Raw genomic sequence first — 20,024 nt, 5'->3', positions numbered from 1 at the left:
AAGTATACTGCTTAAAAAAACTTGTAGATTAACAAAAATACTACAATTCCAAATGTTAAATTTATCATCATTTTTGCTAAACTTGCAGATAAAAATTAGACATTTCTGTTTTCATTGAAAACAGATGACCTAAGAGTGAATGTTATAATACAACATAACATGATTGCAGCTTCTAATGTATTAACTTGATCACACCAACACCTCTGCAGCATTGGATGGTTACTGGCATTGTCAGGTGAAAATTGAAGTACTGGGAAAAATGGCTACATGGAGATACTGGGTTGAGTGGCATCTTTTTCAAAGGTTGGGAAAACAGTAGTTAGAAATGATGCTACAATTCATATGTTAGCTTTAAATAGAAAAAAACGACACTTTGTTACCAATCTCTTTTACAACAACAAAATAAATTGAAACTTCTTTAGTTCTTTAATCAGTTGTTTGCTGTATTATGTTATTTTTTATGGTTAAAAGCTAAATGATTTTAGGATAAAATGTATTCTCATTAGCAGAGAAAGAACAGAGTTTATAATTGAACAAACAACACATCTAACATTGGATGTTAGCAGGAAAGGCTTCTTAAAAGTGGACCAGTTGAATAAGTACAGTATTGACAAATCCAGTTTTACTGGGGATTGAACCCAGGACCTTCCACGAGTGAAGCAGATGTGATAACCCTTACACTATGAAACCAAGATGAGTGGACAATGGGTGGCCAAGTTTGTATGATCAGAAATGTGCATGATCACTTTGTTACCAATTTATTGTTCAATAACAAAATAAATAGAAATTTCTTTAGTTCTTTAATCAGTTGTTGGCTCTATTATGATAGTTTTTTTATGGTTGAAGGCTATATGTTTTTAAGATAAATTATATTCTCATTAGCAGTGAAGAAACAGTTTGCAAGTGAACAAACAACATATTTCACATTGGGCAGTAGCAGGAAAGCCTTCCTTATAGTATACCTGTTGGTAGAGGTCATGATTAATAAATTTGATTTCACTGGGGATTGAACCCAGGACCTTCTGTGTGTAAAGCAGGTGTGATTACCACTACACTATGAAACCAAGACGGAGGCTGTACTTACATGGTTGGTCAAACTTGCATGATCAAAAATTTCAGTTAAAACTTAGTAAAGAGTAAGGAGCACAATGTCAAATAAACCTGTATATAGCTATTTCAAATGAAACATTTTACAAAGTTTTTCAAGCTAATAATATTTATATTTGAAAAAAATATGCCTTATTTCTAGCAACTTGTACATTTGTATTCTACTGACAAGAGATTTAACAAGATTGTCTTGCTATGTATTTTCTTGCCTTGTTATCAAGAGCTGCTTACATATTTTGGTAAGACTTTGTAGAAATAAAATGCCTTTTAATGACATAATTCAAGTATACTGCTTTAAAAAAACTTGTAGGATAACAAAAATACTACCATTCCAAATGTTAAATTTATCATCATTTTTGCTAAACTTGCAGATAAAAATTAGACATTTCTGTTTTCATAGAAAACAGATGACCTAAGAGTGAATGTTATAATACAACATAACATGATTGCAGCTTCTAATGTATTAACTTGATCACACCAACGCTCTGCAGCATTGGATGGTTGCTGGCATTGTCAGGTAAAAATTGAAGTACTGGGAAAAATGGCTACATGGAGATACTGGGTTGAGAGGCATTTTTTCAAAGGTTGGGAAAACAGTAGTTAGAAATGATGCTACAATTCATATGTTAGCTTTAATTAGAAAAAAACGACTCTTTGTTACCAATCTCTTTTACAATAACAAAATAAAATGAAATTTCTTTAGTTCTTGAATCAGATGTTTGCTGTATTATGATATTTTTTATGGTTAAAAGCTAAATGATTTTAGGATAAAATGTATTCTCATTAGCAGAGAAAGAACAGAGTTTATAATTGAACTAACAACATATCTAACATTTGATATTAGCAGGAAAGGCTTCTTAAAAGTGGACCAGTTGAATAAGTTCAGTATTGACAAATCTGGTTTCACTGGGGATTGAACCTAAGCCCTTCCATGAGTAAAGCAGATGTGATAACCCTTACACTATAAGATGAGTAGACAATGGTTGGCCAAGTTTGTATGATCAGAAATGTGCATGATCACTTTGTTACCTATTTATTATACAATAACAAAATAAATTGAAACTTCTTTAGTTCTTTAATCAGTTGTTTGCTCTATTATGATAGTTTTTTTACGGTTGAAGGCTAAATGTTTTTAAGATAAAATGTATTCTCATTAGCAGTGAAGAAACAGTTTGTAAGTGAACAAACAACATATTTCACATTGGGCAGTAGCAGGAAAGCCTTCCTTATAGTATACCTGCTGGTAGAAGTCACGATTACTAAATTTGATTTCACTGGGGATTGAACCCAGGACCTTCTGCGTGTAAAGCAGATGTGATTACCACTACACTATGAAACCAAGATGGAGGCTGTTCTTACATGGTTGGTCAAACTTGCATGATCAAAAATTTTAGTTAAAACTTAGTAAAGAGTAATGAGCACAATCTCAAATAAACCTGTATATATCTATTTCAAATGAACATTTTACAAAGTTTTTCAAGCTAATAATATTTATATTTGAAAAAATAAGCATTATTTCTAGCAACTTGAACATTTGTATTCTACTGACATGAGATTTAACAAGATTGTCTTGCTATGTATTTTCTTGCCTTGTTATCAAGAGCTGCTTGCATATTTTGGTAAGACTTTGTAGAAATAAAATGCTTTTTAATGACATAATTCAAGTATACTGCTTTAAAAAAACTTGTAGGATAACAAAAATACTACCATTCCAAATGTTACATTTATCATCATTTTTGCTAAACTTGCAGATAAAAATTAGACATTTCTGTTTTCATTGAAAACAGATGATCTAAGAGTGAATGTTATAATACAACATAACATGATTGCAGCTTCTAATGTATTAACTTGATCACACCAACCCTCTGCAGCATTGGATGGTTACTGGCATTGTCAGGTGAAAATTGAAGTACTGGGAAAATGGCTACATGGAGATACTGGGTTGAGTGGCATCTTTTTCAAAGGTTGGGAAAACAGTAGTTAGAAATGATGCTACAATTCATATGTTAGCTTTAATTAGAAAAAAATGACACTGTTACCAATCTCTTTTACAATAACAAAATAAATTGAAACTTCTTTAGTTCTTTAATCAGTTGTTTGCTGTATTATGATATTTTTTATGGTTGAAAGCTAAATGATTTTAATATAAAATGTATTCTCATTAGCAGAGAAAGAACAGAGTTTATAATTGAACAAACAACACATCTAACATTGGATATTAGCAGGAAAGGCTTCTTAAAAGTGGACCAGATTGAATAAGTTCAGTATTGACAAATCTGGTTTCACTGGGGATTGAACCCAGGACCTTCCATGAGTAAAGCAGATGTGATAACCCTTACACAATGAAACCAAGATGGGTGGATGATGGGTGGCCAAGTTTGTATGATCACAAATGTGCATGATCATTTTGTTACCAATTTATTATACAATAACAAAATAAATTTAAACTTCTTTAGTTCTTTAATCAGTTGTTTGCTCTATTATGATAGTTTTTTATGGTTGAAAGCAAAATGTTATTAAGATAAAATGTATTCTCATTAGCAGTGAAGAAACAGTTTGTAAGTGAACAAACAACATATTTCACATTGGGCAGTAGCAGGAAAGACTTCCTTAAAGTATACCTGTTGGTATAGGTCATTATTAATAAATATGATTTCACTGGGGATTAAACCCAGGACCTTCTGCGTGTAAAGCAGATGTGATAACCACTGCACTATGAAACCAAGATGGAGGCTGTCCTCACATGGTTGGTCAAACTTGCAAGATCAAAAATTTTAGTTAAAACTTAGTAAAGAGTAATGAGCACAATGTCAAATAAACCTGTATATATCTATTTCAAATGAACATTTTACAAAGTTTTTCAAGCTAATAATATTTATATTTGAAAAAAATATGCATTATTTCTAGCAACTTGAACATTTGTATTCTACTGACATGAGATTTAACAAAATTGTCTTGCTATGTATTTTCTTGCCTTGTTATCAAGAGCTGCTTGCATATTTTGGTAAGACTTTGTAGAAATAAAATGCCTTTTAATGACATAATTCAAGTATACTGCTTAAAAAAAACTTGTAGGATAACAAAAATACTACCATTCCAAATGTTAAATTTATCATCATTTTTGCTAAACTTGCAGATAAAAATTAGACATTTCTGTTTTCATTGAAAACAGATGATCTAAGAGTGAATGTTATAATACAACATAATATGATTGCAGCTTCTAATGTATTAACTTGATCACACCAACGCTCTGCAGCATTGGATGGTTGCTGGCATTGTCAGGTGAAAATTGAAGTACTGGGAAAAATGGCTACATGGAGATACTGGGTTGAGTGGCATCTTTTTCAATGGTTGGAAAACAGTAGTTAGAAATGATGCTACAATTCATATGTTAGCTTTAAATAGAAAAACATGACACTTTGTTACCAATCTCTTTTACAATAACAAAATAAATTGAAACTTCTTTAGTTCTTTAATCAGTTGTTTGCTGTATTATGATAGTTTTTATGGTTAAAAGCTAAATGATTTTAGGATAAAATGTATTCTCAATAGCAGAGAAAGAACAGAGTTTATAATTGAACAAACAACACATCTAACAATGGATATTAGCAGGAAAGGCTTCTTAAAAGTGGACCAGATTGAATAAGTTCAGTATTGACAAATCTGCTTTCACTAGTGATTGAACCCAGGACCTTCCATGAGTAAAGCAGATGTGATAACCCTTACACTATGAAACCAAGATGGGTGGATGTTGGGTGGCCAAGTTTGTATGATCACAAATGTGCATGATCACTTTGTTACCAATTTATTATACAATAACAAAATAAATTGAAACTTCTTTAGTTCTTTAATCAGTTGTTTGCTCTATTATGATAGTTTTTTATGGTTGAAAGCTAAATGTTTTTAAGATAAAATGTATTCTCATTAGCAGTGAAGAAACAGTTTGTAAGTGAACAAACAACATATTTCACATTGGGCAGTAGCAGGAAAGCCTTCCTTAAAGTATACCTGTTGGTATAGGTCATTATTAATAAATATGATTTCACTGGGGATTGAACCCAGGACCTTCTGCGTATAAAACTGATGTGATAACCACTACACTATGAAACCAAGATGGAGGCTGTTCTCACATGGTTGGTCAAACTTGCAAGATCAAAAATTTTAGTTAAAACTTAGTAAAGAGTAATGAGCACAATGTCAAATAAACCTGTATATATCTATTTCAAATGAACATTTTACAAAGTTTTTCAAGCTAATAATATTTATATTTGAAAAAATATGCATTATTTCTAGCAACTTGAACATTTGTATTCTACTGACATGAGATTTAACAAGATTGTCTTGCTATGTATTTTCTTGCCTTGTTATCAAGAGCTGCTTGCATATTTTGGTAAGACTTTGTATAAATATACTGCTTAAAAAAAACTTGTAGGATAACAAAAATACTACCATTCCAAATGTTAAATTTATCATCATTTTTGCTAAACTTGCAGATAAAAATTAGACATTTCTGTTTTCATTGAAAACAGATGATCTAAGAGTGAATGTTATAATACAACATAATATGATTGCAGCTTCTAATGTATTAACTTGATCACACCAACGCTCTGCAGCATTGGATGGTTGCTGGCATTGTCAGGTGAAAATTGAAGTACTGGGAAAAATGGCTACATGGAGATACTGGGTTGAGTGGCATCTTTTTCAACGGTTGGGAAAACAGTAGTTAGAAATGATGCTACAATTCATATGTTAGCTTTAAATAGAAAAAAACGACACTTTGTTACCAATCTCTTTTACAACAACAAAATAAATTGAAACTTTTTTAGTACTTTAATCAGTTGTTTGCTGTATTATGTTATTTTTTATGGTTAAAAGCTAAATGATTTTAGGATAAAATGTATTCTCATTAGCAGAGAAAGAACAGAGTTTATAATTGAACAAACAACACATCTAACATTGGATGTTAGCAGGAAAGGCTTCTTAAAAGTGGACCAGTTGAATAAGTACAGTATTGACAAATCCAGTTTTACTGGGGATTGAACCCAGGACCTTCCACGAGTGAAGCAGATGTGATAACCCTTACACTATGAAACCAAGATGAGTGGACAATGGTTGGCCAAGTTTGTATGATCAGAAATGTGCATGATCACTTTGTTACCAATTTATTGTTCAATAACAAAATAAATAGAAATTTCTTTAGTTCTTTAATCAGTTGTTTGCTCTATTATGATAGTTTTTTTATGGTTGAAGGCAAAATGTTTTTAAGATAAATTGTATTCTCATTAGCAGTGAAGAAACAGTTTGCAAGTGAACAAACAACATATTTCACATTGGGCAGTAGCAGGAAAGCCTTCCTTATAGTATACCTGTTGGTAGAGGTCATGATTAATAAATTTGATTTCACTGGAGATTGAACCCAGGACCTTCTGTGTGTAAAGCAGGTGTGATTACCACTACACTATGAAACCAAGACGGAGGCTGTACTTACATGGTTGGTCAAACTTGCATGATCAAAAATTTCAGTTAAAACTTAGTAAAGAGTAATGAGCACAATGTCAACTAATTCTGTATATAGCTATTTCAAATGAAACATTTTACAAAGTTTTTCAAGCTAATAATATTTATATTTGAAAAAAATATGCCTTATTTCTAGCAACTTGTACATTTGTATTCTACTGACAAGAGATTTAACAAGATTGTCTTGCTATGTATTTTCTTGCCTTGTTATCAAGAGCTGCTTGCATATTTTGGTAAGACTTTGTAGAAATAAAATGCCTTTTAATGACATAATTCAAGTATACTGCTTAAAAAAACTTGTAGATTAACAAAAATACTACCATTCCAAATGTTAAATTTATCATCATTTTTACTAAACTTGCAGATAAAAATTAGACATTTCTGTTTTCATTGAAAACAGATGACCTAAGAGTGAATGTTATATAACAACATATGATTGCAGCTTCTAATGTATAAACTTGATCACGCCAACGCTCTGCAGCATTGGATGGTTACTGGCATTGTCAGGTGAAAATTGAAGTACTGGGAAAAATGGCTACATGGAGATACTGGGTTGAGTGGCATCTTTTTCAATGGTTGGGAAAACAGTAGTTAGAAATGATGCTACAATTCATATGTTAGCTTTAAATAGAAAAAAACGACACTTTGTTACCAATCTCTTTTACAACAACAAAATAAATTGAAACTTCTTTAGTTCTTTAATCAGTTGTTTGCTGTATTATGTTATTTTTTATGGTTAAAAGCTAAATGATTTTAGGATAAAATGTATTCTCATTAGCAGAGAGAGAACAGAGTTTATAATTGAACAAACAACACATCTAACATTGGATGTTAGCAGGAAAGGCTTCTTAAAAGTGGAGCAGATGAATAAGTTCAGTATTGACAAATCTGGTTTTACTGGGGATTGAACCCAGGACCTTCCATGAGTAAAGCAAATGTGATAACCCTTACAAAATGAAACCAAGATGGGTGGATGATGGGTGGCCAAGTTTGTACGATCACAAATGTGCATGATCATTTTGTTACCAATTTATTATACAATAACAAAATAAATTTAAACTTCTTTAGTTCTTTAATCAGTTGTTTGCTCTATTATGATAGTTTTTTATGGTTGAAAGCAAAATGTTATTAAGATAAAATGTATTCTCATTAGCAGTGAAGAAACAACATATTTGTAAGTTTGTAAGTGAACAAACAACATATTTCACATTGGGCAGTAGCAGGAAAGCCTTCCTTAAAGTATACCTGTTGGTATAAGTCATTATTAATAAATTTGATTTCACTGGGGATTGAACCCAGGACCTTCTGCGTGTAAAGCAGATGTGATAACCACTGCACTATGAAACCAAGATGGAGGCTGTCCTCACATGGTTGGTCAAACTTGCAAGATCAAAAATTTTAGTTAAAACTTAGTAAAGAGTAATGAGCACAATGTCAAATAAACCTGTATATATCTATTTCAAATGAACATTTTACAAAGTTTTTCAAGCTAATAATATTTATATTTGAAAAAAATATGCATTATTTCTAGCAACTTGAACATTTGTATTCTACTGACATGAGATTTAACAAGATTGTCTTGCTATGCATTTTCTTGCCTTGTTATCAAGAGCTGCTTGCATATTTTGGTAAGACTTTGTAGAAATAAAATGCCTTTTAATGACATAATTCAAGTATACTGCTTAAAAAAAACTTGTAGGATAACAAAAATACTACCATTCCAAATGTTAAATTTATCATCATTTTTGCTAAAATTGCAGATAAAAATTAGACATTTCTGTTTTCATTGAAAACAGATGATCTAAGAGTGAATGTTATAATACAACATAATATGATTGCAGCTTCTAATGTATTAATGTATTAACTTGATCACACCAACGCTCTGCAGCATTGGATGGTTGCTGGCATTGTCAGGTGAAAATTGAAGTACTGGGAAAAATGGCTACATGGAGATACTGGGTTGAGTGGCATCTTTTTCAATGGTTGGAAAACAGTAGTTAGAAATGATGCTACAATTCATATGTTAGCTTTAAATAGAAAAAAATGACACTTTGTTACCAATCTCTTTTACAATAACAAAATAAATTGAAACTTCTTTAGTTCTTTAATCAGTTGTTTGCTGTATTATGATATTTTTTATGGTTAAAAGCTAAATGATTTTAGGATAAAATGTATTCTCATTAGCAGAGAAAGAACAGAGTTTATAATTGAACAAACAACACATCTAACAATGGATATTAGCAGGAAAGGCTTCTTAAAAGTGGACCAGATTGAATAAGTTCAGTATTGACAAATCTGGTTTCACTAGTGATTGAACCCAGGACCTTCCATGAGTAAAGCAGATGTGATAACCCTTACACTATGAAACCAAGATGGGTGGATGTTGGGTGGCCAAGTTTGTATGATCACAAATGTGCATGATCACTTTGTTACCAATTTATTATACAATAACAAAATAAATTGAAACTTCTTTAGTTCTTTAATCAGTTGTTTGCTCTATTATGATAGTTTTTTATGGTTGAAAGCTAAATGTTTTTAAGATAAAATGTATTCTCATTAGCAGTGAAGAAACAGTTTGTAAGTGAACAAACAACATATTTCACATTGGGCAGTAGCAGGAAAGCCTTCCTTAAAGTATACCTGTTGGTGTAGGTCATTATTAATAAATATGATTTCACTGGGGATTGAACCCAGGACCTTCTGCGTATAAAACTGATGTGATAACCACTACACTATGAAACCAAGATGGAGAATGTTCTCACATGGTTGGTCAAACTTGCAAGATCAAAAATTTTAGTTAAAACTTAGTAAAGAGTAATGAGCACAATGTCAAATAAACCTGTATATATCTATTTCAAATGAACATTTTACAAAGTTTTTCAAGCTAATAATATTTATATTTGAAAAAAATATGCATTATTTCTAGCAACTTGAACATTTGTATTCTACTGACATGAGATTTAACAAGATTGTCTTGCTATCTATTTTCTTGCCTTGTTATCAAGAGCTGCTTGCATATTTTGGTAAGACTTTGTAGAAATAAAAAGCTTTTTAATGAAATAATTCAAGTATACTGCTTAAAAAAACTTGTAGATTAACAAAAATACTACCATTCCAAATGTTAAATTTATCATCATTTTTGCTAAACTTGCAGATAAAAATTAGACATTTCTGTTTTCATTGAAAACAGATGACCTAAGAGTGAATGTTATAATACAACATAACATGATTGCAGCTTCTAATGTATTAACTTGATCACACCAACCCTCTGCAGCATTGGATGGTTAATGGCATTGTCAGGTGAAAATTGAAGTACTGGGAAAAATGGCTACATGGAGATACTGGGTTGAGTGGCATCTTTTTCAATGGTTGGAAAACAGTAGTTAGAAATGATGCTACAATTCATATGTTAGCTTTAATTAGAAAAAAACGACACTTTGTTACCAATCTCTTTTACAATAACAAAATAAATTGAAATTTCTTTAGTTCTTGAATCAGATGTTTGCTGTATTATGATATTTTTTATGGTTAAAAGCTAAATGAATTTAGGATAAAATGTATTCTCATTAGCAGAGAAAGAACAGAGTTTATAATTGAACAAACAACATATCTAACATTGGATATTAGCAGGAAAGGCTTCTTAAAAGTGGACCAGTTGAATAAGTTCAGTATTGACAAATCTGGTTTCACTGGGGATTGAACCCAGGCCCTTCCATGAGTAAAGCAGATGTGATAACCCTTACACTATGAAACCAAGATGAGTGGACCGTGGGTGGCCAAGTTTGTATGGCCAGAAATGTGCATGATCACTTTGTTACCAATTTATTATACAATAACAAAATAAATTGAAACTTCTTTAGTTCTTTTAATCAGTTGTTTGCTCTATTATGATAGTTTTTTATGGTTGAAAGCTAAAAGTTTTTAAGATAAAATGTATTCTCATTAGCAGTGAAGAAACAGTTTGTAAGTGAACAAACAACATATTTCACATTGGGCAGTAGCAGGAAAGCCTTCCTTAAAGTATACCTGTTGGTATAGGTCATTATTAATAAATATGATTTCACTGGGGATTAAACCCAGGACCTTCTGTGTGTAAAGCAGTTGTGATAACCACTACACTATGAAACAAAGATGGAGGCTGTTCTCACATGGTTGGTCAAACTTGCAAGATCAAAAATTTTAGTTAAAACTTAGTAAAGAGTAATGAGCACAATGTCAAATAAACCTGTATATATCTATTTCAAATGAACATTTTACAAAGTTTTTCAAGCTAATAATATTTATATTTGAAAAAAATCTGCATTATTTCTAGCAACTTGAACATTTGTATTCTACTGACATGAGATTTAACAAGATTGTCTTGCTATGTATTTTCTTGCCTTTTTATCAAGAGCTGCTTGCATATTTTGGGAAGACTGTAGAAATAAAATGCCTTTTAATGACATAATTCAAGTATACTGCTTAAAAAAAACTTGTAGGATAACAAAAATACTACCATTCCAAATGTTAAATTTATCATCATTTTTGCTAAACTTGCAGATAAAAATTAGACATTTCTGTTTTCATTGAAAACAGATGACCTAAGAGTGAATGTTATATAACAACATATGATTGCAGCTTCTAATGTATAACCTTGATCAAGCCAACGCTCTGCAGCATTGGATGGTTACTGGCATTGTCAGGTGAAAATTGAAGTACTGGGAAAAATGGCTACATGGAGATACTGGGTTGAGTGGCATCTTTTTCAATGGTTGGGAAAACAGTAGTTAGAAATGATGCTACAATTCATATGTTAGCTTTAAATAGAAAAAAACGACACTTTGTTACCAATCTCTTTTACAACAACAAAATAAATTGAAACTTCTTTAGTTCTTTAATCAGTTGTTTGCTGTATTATGTTATTTTTTATGGTTAAAAGCTAAATGATTTTAGGATAAAATGTATTCTCATTAGCAGAGAGAGAACAGAGTTTATAATTGAACAAACAACACATCTAACATGGGATGTTAGCAGGAAAGGCTTCTTAAAAGTGGACCAGATGAATAAGTTCAGTATTGACAAATCTGGTTTCACTGGGGATTGAACCCAGGACCTTCCATGAGTAAAGCAAATGTGATAACCCTTACACAATGAAACCAAGATGGGTGGATGATGGGTGGCCAAGTTTGTATGATCACAAATGTGCATGATCATTTTGTTACCAATTTATTATACAATAACAAAATAAATTTAAACTTCTTTAGTTCTTTAATCAGTTGTTTGCTCTATTATGATAGTTTTTTATGGTTGAAAGCAAAATGTTATTAAGATAAAATGTATTCTCATTAGCAGTGAAGAAACAGTTTGTAAGTGAACAAACAACATATTTCACATTGGGCAGTAGCAGGAAAGCCTTCCTTAAAGTATACCTGTTGGTATAAGTCATTATTAATAAAATTGATTTCACTGGGGATTGAACCCAGGACCTTCTGCGTGTAAAGCAGATGTGATAACCACTGCACTATGAAACCAAGATGGAGGCTGTCCTCACATGGTTGGTCAAACTTCCAAGATCAAAAATTTTAGTTAAAACTTAGTAAAGAGTAATGAGCACAATGTCAAATAAACCTGTATATATCTATTTCAAATGAACATTTTACAAAGTTTTTCAAGCTAATAATATTTATATTTGAAAAAAATATGCATTATTTCTAGCAACTTGAACATTTGTATTCTACTGACATGAGATTTAACAAGATTGTCTTGCTATGCATTTTCTTGCCTTGTTATCAAGAGCTGCTTGCATATTTTGGTAAGACTTTGTAGAAATAAAATGCCTTTTAATGACATAATTCAAGTATACTGCTTAAAAAAAACTTGTAGGATAACAAAAATACTACCATTCCAAATGTTAAATTTATCATCATTTTTGCTAAAATTGCAGATAAAAATTAGACATTTCTGTTTTCATTGAAAACAGATGATCTAAGAGTGAATGTTATAATACAACATAATATGATTGCAGCTTCTAATGTATTAATGTATTAACTTGATCACACCAACGCTCTGCAGCATTGGATGGTTGCTGGCATTGTCAGGTGAAAATTGAAGTACTGGGAAAAATGGCTACATGGAGATACTGGGTTGAGTGGCATCTTTTTCAATGGTTGGAAAACAGTAGTTAGAAATGATGCTACAATTCATATGTTAGCTTTAAATAGAAAAAAATGACACTTTGTTACCAATCTCTTTTACAATAACAAAATAAATTGAAACTTCTTTAGTTCTTTAATCAGTTGTTTGCTGTATTATGATATTTTTTATGGTTAAAAGCTAAATGATTTTAGGATAAAATGTATTCTCATTAGCAGAGAAAGAACAGAGTTTATAATTGAACAAACAACACATCTAACAATGGATATTAGCAGGAAAAGCTTCTTAAAAGTGGACCAGATTGAATAAGTTCAGTATTGACAAATCTGGTTTCACTAGTGATTGAACCCAGGACCTTCCATGAGTAAAGCAGATGTGATAACCCTTACACTATGAAACCAAGATGGGTGGATGTTGGGTGGCCAAGTTTGTATGATCACAAATGTGCATGATCACTTTGTTACCAATTTATTATACAATAACAAAATAAATTGAAACTTCTTTAGTTCTTTAATCAGTTGTTTGCTCTATTATGATAGTTTTTTATGGTTGAAAGCTAAATGTTTTTAAGATAAAATGTATTCTCATTAGCAGTGAAGAAACAGTTTGTAAGTGAACAAACAACATATTTCACATTGGGCAGTAGCAGGAAAGCCTTCCTTAAAGTATACCTGTTGGTGTAGGTCATTATTAATAAATATGATTTCACTGGGGATTGAACCCAGGACCTTCTGCGTATAAAACTGATGTGATAACCACTACACTATGAAACCAAGATGGAGAATGTTCTCACATGGTTGGTCAAACTTGCAAGATCAAAAATTTTAGTTAAAACTTAGCAAAGAGTAATGAGCACAATGTCAAATAAACCTGTATATATCTATTTCAAATGAACATTTTACAAAGTTTTTCAAGCTAATAATATTTATATTTGAAAAAAATATGCATTATTTCTAGCAACTTGAACATTTGTATTCTACTGACATGAGATTTAACAAGATTGTCTTGCTATCTATTTTCTTGCCTTGTTATCAAGAGCTGCTTGCATATTTTGGTAAGACTTTGTAGAAATAAAAAGCTTTTTAATGGAATAATTCAAGTATACTGCTTAAAAAAACTTGTAGATTAACAAAAATACTACCATTCCAAATGTTAAATTTATCATCATTTTTGCTAAACTTGCAGATAAAAATTAGACATTTCTGTTTTCATTGAAAACAGATGACCTAAGAGTGAATGTTATAATACAACATAACATGATTGCAGCTTCTAATGTATTAACTTGATCACACCAACCCTCTGCAGCATTGGATGGTTAATGGCATTGTCAGGTGAAAATTGAAGTACTGGGAAAAATGGCTACATGGAGATACTGGGTTGAGTGGCATCTTTTTCAATGGTTGGAAAACAGTAGTTAGAAATGATGCTATAATTCATATGTTAGCTTTAAATAGAAAAAAATGACATTTTGTTACCAATCTCTTTTACAATAACAAAATAAATTGAAACTTCTTTAGTTCTTTAATCAGTTGTTTGCTGTATTATGATAGTTTTTATGGTTAAAAGCTAAATGATTTTAGGATAAAATGTATTCTCATTAGCAGAGAAAGAACAGAGTTTATAATTGAACAAACAACACATCTAACAATGGATATTAGCAGGAAAGGCTTCTTAAAAGTGGACCAGATTGAATAAGTTCAGTATTGACAAATCTGGTTTCACTAGTGATTGAACCCAGGACCTTCCATGAGTCAAGCAGATGTGATAACCCTTACACTATGAAACCAAGATGGGTGGATGTTGGGTGGCCAAGTTTGTATGATCACAAATGTGCATGATCACTTTGTTACCAATTTATTATACAATAACAATATAAATTGAAACTTCTTTAGTTCTTTAATCAGTTGTTTGCTCTATTATGATAGTTTTTTATGGTTGAAAGCTAAATGTTTTTAAGATAAAATGTATTCTTATTAGCAGTGAAGAAACAGTTGGTAAGTGAACAAACAACATATTTCACATTTGGCAGTAGCAGGAAAGCCTTCCTTAAAGTATACCTGTTGGTATAGGTCATTATTAATAAATATGATTTCACTGGGGATTGAACCCAGGACCTTCTGCGTATAAAACTGATGTGATAACCACTACACTATGAAACCAAGATGGAGGCTGTTCTCACATGGTTGGTCAAACTTGCAAGATCAAAAATTTTAGTTAAAACTTAGTAAAGAGTAATGAGCACAATGTCAAATAAACCTGTATATATCTATTTCAAATGAACATTTTACAAAGTTTTTCAAGCTAATAATATTTATATTTGAAAAAAATATGCATTATTTCTAGCAACTTGAACATTTGTATTCTACTGACATGAGATTTAACAAGATTGTCTTGCTATCTATTTTCTTGCCTTGTTATCAAGAGCTGCTTGCATATTTTGGTAAGACTTTGTAGAAATAAAATGCCTTTTAATGAAATAATTCAAGTATACTTCGTAAAAAAACTTGTAGATTAACAAAAATACTACCATTCCAAATGTTAAATTTATCATCATTTTTGCTAAACTTGCAGGTAAAAATTAGACATTTCTGTTTTCATTGAAAACAGATGACCTAAGAGTGAATGTTATAATACAACTTAACATGATTGCAGCTTCTAATGTATTAACTTGATCACACCAACGCTCTGCAGCATTGGATGGTTGCTGGCATTGTCAGGTAAAAATTGAAGTACTGGGAAAAATGGCTACATGGAGATACTGGGTTGAGTGGTACCTTTTTCAAAGGTTGGGAAAACAGTAGTTAGAAATGATGCTACAATTCATATGTTAGCTTTAAATAGAAAAAAACGACACTTTGTTACCAATCTCTTTTACAACAACAAAATAAATTGAAACTTCTTTAGTTCTTTAATCAGTTGTTTGCTGTATTATGTTATTTTTTATGGTTAAAAGCTAAATGATTTTAGGATAAAATGTATTCTCATTAGCAGAGAGAGAACAGAGTTTATAATTGAACAAACAACACATCTAACATTGGATGTTAGCAGGAAAGGCTTCTTAAAAGTGGACCAGATGAATAAGTTCAGTATTGACAAATCTGGTTTCACTGGGGATTGAACCCAGGACCTTCCATGAGTAAAGCAAATGTGATAACCCTTACACAATGAAACCAAGATGGGTGGATGATGGGTGGCCAAGTTTGTATGATCACAAATGTGCATGATCATTTTGTTACCAATTTATTATACAATAACAAAATAAATTTAAACTTCTTTAGTTCTTTAATCAGTTGTTTGCTCTATTATGATAGTTTTTTATGGTTGAAAGCAAAATGTTATTAAGATAAAATGTATTCTCATTAGCAGTGAAGAAACAGTTTGTAAGTGAACAAACAACATATTTCACATTGGGCAGTAGCAGGAAAGCCTTCCTTAAAGTATACCTGTTGGTATAAGTCATTATTAATAAAATTGATTTCACTGGGGATTGAACCCAGGACCTTCTGCGTGTAAAGCAGATGTGATAACCACTGCACTATGAAACCAAGATGGAGGCTGTCCTCACATGGTTGGTCAAACTTCCAAGATCAAAAATTTTAGTTAAAACTTAGTAAAGAGTAATGAGCACAATGTCAAATAAACCTGTATATATCTATTTCAAATGAACATTTTACAAAGTTTTTCAAGCTAATAATATTTATATTTGAAAAAAATATGCATTATTTCTAGCAACTTGAACATTTGTATTCTACTGACATGAGATTTAACAAGATTGTCTTGCTATGCATTTTCTTGCCTTGTTATCAAGAGCTGCTTGCATATTTTGGTAAGACTTTGTAGAAATAAAATGCCTTTTAATGACATAATTCAAGTATACTGCTTAAAAAAAACTTGTAGGATAACAAAAATACTACCATTCCAAATGTTAAATTTATCATCATTTTTGCTAAAATTGCAGATAAAAATTAGACATTTCTGTTTTCATTGAAAACAGATGATCTAAGAGTGAATGTTATAATACAACATAATATGATTGCAGCTTCTAATGTATTAATGTATTAACTTGATCACACCAACGCTCTGCAGCATTGGATGGTTGCTGGCATTGTCAGGTGAAAATTGAAGTACTGGGAAAAATGGCTACATGGAGATACTGGGTTGAGTGGCATCTTTTTCAATGGTTGGAAAACAGTAGTTAGAAATGATGCTACAATTCATATGTTAGCTTTAAATAGAAAAAAATGACACTTTGTTACCAATCTCTTTTACAATAACAAAATAAATTGAAACTTCTTTAGTTCTTTAATCAGTTGTTTGCTGTATTATGATATTTTTTATGGTTAAAAGCTAAATGATTTTAGGATAAAATGTATTCTCATTAGCAGAGAAAGAACAGAGTTTATAATTGAACAAACAACACATCTAACAATGGATATTAGCAGGAAAGGCTTCTTAAAAGTGGACCAGATTGAATAAGTTCAGTATTGACAAATCTGGTTTCACTAGTGATTGAACCCAGGACCTTCCATGAGTAAAGCAGATGTGATAACCCTTACACTATGAAACCAAGATGGGTGGATGTTGGGTGGCCAAGTTTGTATGATCACAAATGTGCATGATCACTTTGTTACCAATTTATTATACAATAACAAAATAAATTGAAACTTCTTTAGTTCTTTAATCAGTTGTTTGCTCTATTATGATAGTTTTTTATGGTTGAAAGCTAAATGTTTTTAAGATAAAATGTATTCTCATTAGCAGTGAAGAAACAGTTTGTAAGTGAACAAACAACATATTTCACATTGGGCAGTAGCAGGAAAGCCTTCCTTAAAGTATACCTGTTGGTGTAGGTCATTATTAATAAATATGATTTCACTGGGGATTGAACCCAGGACCTTCTGCGTATAAAACTGATGTGATAACCACTACACTATGAAACCAAGATGGAGAATGTTCTCACATGGTTGGTCAAACTTGCAAGATCAAAAATTTTAGTTAAAACTTAGTAAAGAGTAATGAGCACAATGTCAAATAAACCTGTATATATCTATTTCAAATGAACATTTTACAAAGTTTTTCAAGCTAATAATATTTATATTTGAAAAAAATATGCATTATTTCTAGCAACTTGAACATTTGTATTCTACTGACATGAGATTTAACAAGATTGTCTTGCTATCTATTTTCTTGCCTTGTTATCAAGAGCTGCTTGCATATTTTGGTAAGACTTTGTAGAAATAAAAAGCTTTTTAATGAAATAATTCAAGTATACTGCTTAAAAAAACTTGTAGATTAACAAAAATACTACCATTCCAAATGTTAAATTTATCATCATTTTTGCTAAACTTGCAGATAAAAATTAGACATTTCTGTTTTCATTGAAAACAGATGACCTAAGAGTGAATGTTATAATACAACATAACATGATTGCAGCTTCTAATGTATTAACTTGATCACACCAACCCTCTGCAGCATTGGATGGTTAATGGCATTGTCAGGTGAAAATTGAAGTACTGGGAAAAATGGCTACATGGAGATACTGGGTTGAGTGGCATCTTTTTCAATGGTTGGAAAACAGTAGTTAGAAATGATGCTATAATTCATATGTTAGCTTTAAATAGAAAAAAACGACATTTTGTTACCAATCTCTTTTACAATAACAAAATAAATTGAAACTTCTTTAGTTCTTTAATCAGTTGTTTGCTGTATTATGATAGTTTTTATGGTTAAAAGCTAAATGATTTTAGGATAAAATGTATTCTCATTAGCAGAGAAAGAACAGAGTTTATAATTGAACAAACAACACATCTAACAATGGATATTAGCAGGAAAGGCTTCTTAAAAGTGGACCAGATTGAATAAGTTCAGTATTGACAAATCTGGTTTCACTAGTGATTGAACCCAGGACCTTCCATGAGTCAAGCAGATGTGATAACCCTTACACTATGAAACCAAGATGGGTGGATGTTGGGTGGCCAAGTTTGTATGATCACAAATGTGCATGATCACTTTGTTACCAATTTATTATACAATAACAATATAAATTGAAACTTCTTTAGTTCTTTAATCAGTTGTTTGCTCTATTATGATAGTTTTTTATGGTTGAAAGCTAAATGTTTTTAAGATAAAATGTATTCTCATTAGCAGTGAAGAAACAGTTGGTAAGTGAACAAACAACATATTTCACATTTGGCAGTAGCAGGAAAGCCTTCCTTAAAGTATACCTGTTGGTATAGGTCATTATTAATAAATATGATTTCACTGGGGATTGAACCCAGGACCTTCTGCGTATAAAACTGATGTGATAACCACTACACTATGAAACCAAGATGGAGGCTGTTCTCACATGGTTGGTCAAACTTGCAAGATCAAAAATTTTAGTTAAAACTTAGTAAAGAGTAATGAGCACAATGTCAAATAAACCTGTATATATCTATTTCAAATGAACATTTTACAAAGTTTTTCAAGCTAATAATATTTATATTTGAAAAAAATATGCATTATTTCTAGCAACTTGAACATTTGTATTCTACTGACATGAGATTTAACAAGATTGTCTTGCTATCTATTTTCTTGCCTTGTTATCAAGAGCTGCTTGCATATTTTGGTAAGACTTTGTAGAAATAAAATGCCTTTTAATGAAATAATTCAAGTATACTTCGTAAAAAAACTTGTAGATTAACAAAAATACTACCATTCCAAATGTTAAATTTATCATCATTTTTGCTAAACTTGCAGATAAAAATTAGACATTTCTGTTTTCATTGAAAACAGATGACCTAAGAGTGAATGTTATAATACAACTTAACATGATTGCAGCTTCTAATGTATTAACTTGATCACACCAACGCTCTGCAGCATTGGATGGTTGCTGGCATTGTCAGGTAAAAATTGAAGTACTGGGAAAAATGGCTACATGGAGATACTGGGTTGAGTGGTACCTTTTTCAAAGGTTGGGAAAACAGTAGTTAGAAATGATGCTACAATTCATATGTTAGCTTTAATTAGAAAAAAACGACACTTTGTTACCAATCTCTTTTACAATAACAAAATAAATTGAAATTTCTTTAGTTCTTGAATCAGATGTTTGCTGTATTATGATATTTTTTATGGTTAAAAGCTAAATGAATTTAGGATAAAATGTATTCTCATTAGCAGAGAAAGAACAGAGTTTATAATTGAACAAACAACATATCTAACATTGGATATTAGCAGAAAAGGCTTCTTAAAAGTGGACCAGTTGAATAAGTTCAGTATTGACAAATCTG

General features: G+C 31.1%; 13 non-coding genes across 13 annotated transcripts; all 13 read right to left on the bottom strand.

The window, feature by feature from the left end:
- Positions 1 to 991: 991 nt before the first annotated feature.
- On the bottom strand, positions 992 to 1,064 carry TRNAV-UAC (transfer RNA valine (anticodon UAC)). Its single transcript has one exon. It is a non-coding gene; the product is annotated as a tRNA-Val (tRNA).
- Positions 1,065 to 2,373: 1,309 nt separating this feature from the next.
- Positions 2,374 to 2,446, bottom strand: TRNAV-UAC (transfer RNA valine (anticodon UAC)). Its single transcript has one exon. It is a non-coding gene; the product is annotated as a tRNA-Val (tRNA).
- A 1,311-nt stretch (positions 2,447 to 3,757) lies between these two features.
- Positions 3,758 to 3,830, bottom strand: TRNAV-UAC (transfer RNA valine (anticodon UAC)). The gene has a single exon. It is a non-coding gene; the product is annotated as a tRNA-Val (tRNA).
- A 1,314-nt stretch (positions 3,831 to 5,144) lies between these two features.
- Positions 5,145 to 5,217, bottom strand: TRNAI-UAU (transfer RNA isoleucine (anticodon UAU)). The gene has a single exon. It is a non-coding gene; the product is annotated as a tRNA-Ile (tRNA).
- Positions 5,218 to 6,502: 1,285 nt separating this feature from the next.
- On the bottom strand, positions 6,503 to 6,575 carry TRNAV-UAC (transfer RNA valine (anticodon UAC)). The gene has a single exon. It is a non-coding gene; the product is annotated as a tRNA-Val (tRNA).
- A 1,323-nt stretch (positions 6,576 to 7,898) lies between these two features.
- Positions 7,899 to 7,971, bottom strand: TRNAV-UAC (transfer RNA valine (anticodon UAC)). Its single transcript has one exon. It is a non-coding gene; the product is annotated as a tRNA-Val (tRNA).
- Positions 7,972 to 9,293: 1,322 nt separating this feature from the next.
- Positions 9,294 to 9,366, bottom strand: TRNAI-UAU (transfer RNA isoleucine (anticodon UAU)). Its single transcript has one exon. It is a non-coding gene; the product is annotated as a tRNA-Ile (tRNA).
- Positions 9,367 to 12,061: 2,695 nt separating this feature from the next.
- On the bottom strand, positions 12,062 to 12,134 carry TRNAV-UAC (transfer RNA valine (anticodon UAC)). The gene has a single exon. It is a non-coding gene; the product is annotated as a tRNA-Val (tRNA).
- A 1,322-nt stretch (positions 12,135 to 13,456) lies between these two features.
- On the bottom strand, positions 13,457 to 13,529 carry TRNAI-UAU (transfer RNA isoleucine (anticodon UAU)). Its single transcript has one exon. It is a non-coding gene; the product is annotated as a tRNA-Ile (tRNA).
- A 1,313-nt stretch (positions 13,530 to 14,842) lies between these two features.
- On the bottom strand, positions 14,843 to 14,915 carry TRNAI-UAU (transfer RNA isoleucine (anticodon UAU)). Its single transcript has one exon. It is a non-coding gene; the product is annotated as a tRNA-Ile (tRNA).
- A 1,313-nt stretch (positions 14,916 to 16,228) lies between these two features.
- On the bottom strand, positions 16,229 to 16,301 carry TRNAV-UAC (transfer RNA valine (anticodon UAC)). Its single transcript has one exon. It is a non-coding gene; the product is annotated as a tRNA-Val (tRNA).
- A 1,322-nt stretch (positions 16,302 to 17,623) lies between these two features.
- Positions 17,624 to 17,696, bottom strand: TRNAI-UAU (transfer RNA isoleucine (anticodon UAU)). The gene has a single exon. It is a non-coding gene; the product is annotated as a tRNA-Ile (tRNA).
- A 1,313-nt stretch (positions 17,697 to 19,009) lies between these two features.
- On the bottom strand, positions 19,010 to 19,082 carry TRNAI-UAU (transfer RNA isoleucine (anticodon UAU)). Its single transcript has one exon. It is a non-coding gene; the product is annotated as a tRNA-Ile (tRNA).
- Positions 19,083 to 20,024: the final 942 nt, after the last annotated feature.

Source organism: Taudactylus pleione, unplaced genomic scaffold, assembly GCF_031769625.1.
Source record: "Taudactylus pleione unplaced genomic scaffold, aTauple2 ptg000085l, whole genome shotgun sequence".
Lineage (NCBI taxonomy): Eukaryota > Metazoa > Chordata > Amphibia > Anura > Myobatrachidae > Taudactylus > Taudactylus pleione.
Note: the sequence above shows the minus strand (reverse complement) of the source record. Positions and strands in the feature narration are given on the sequence as shown.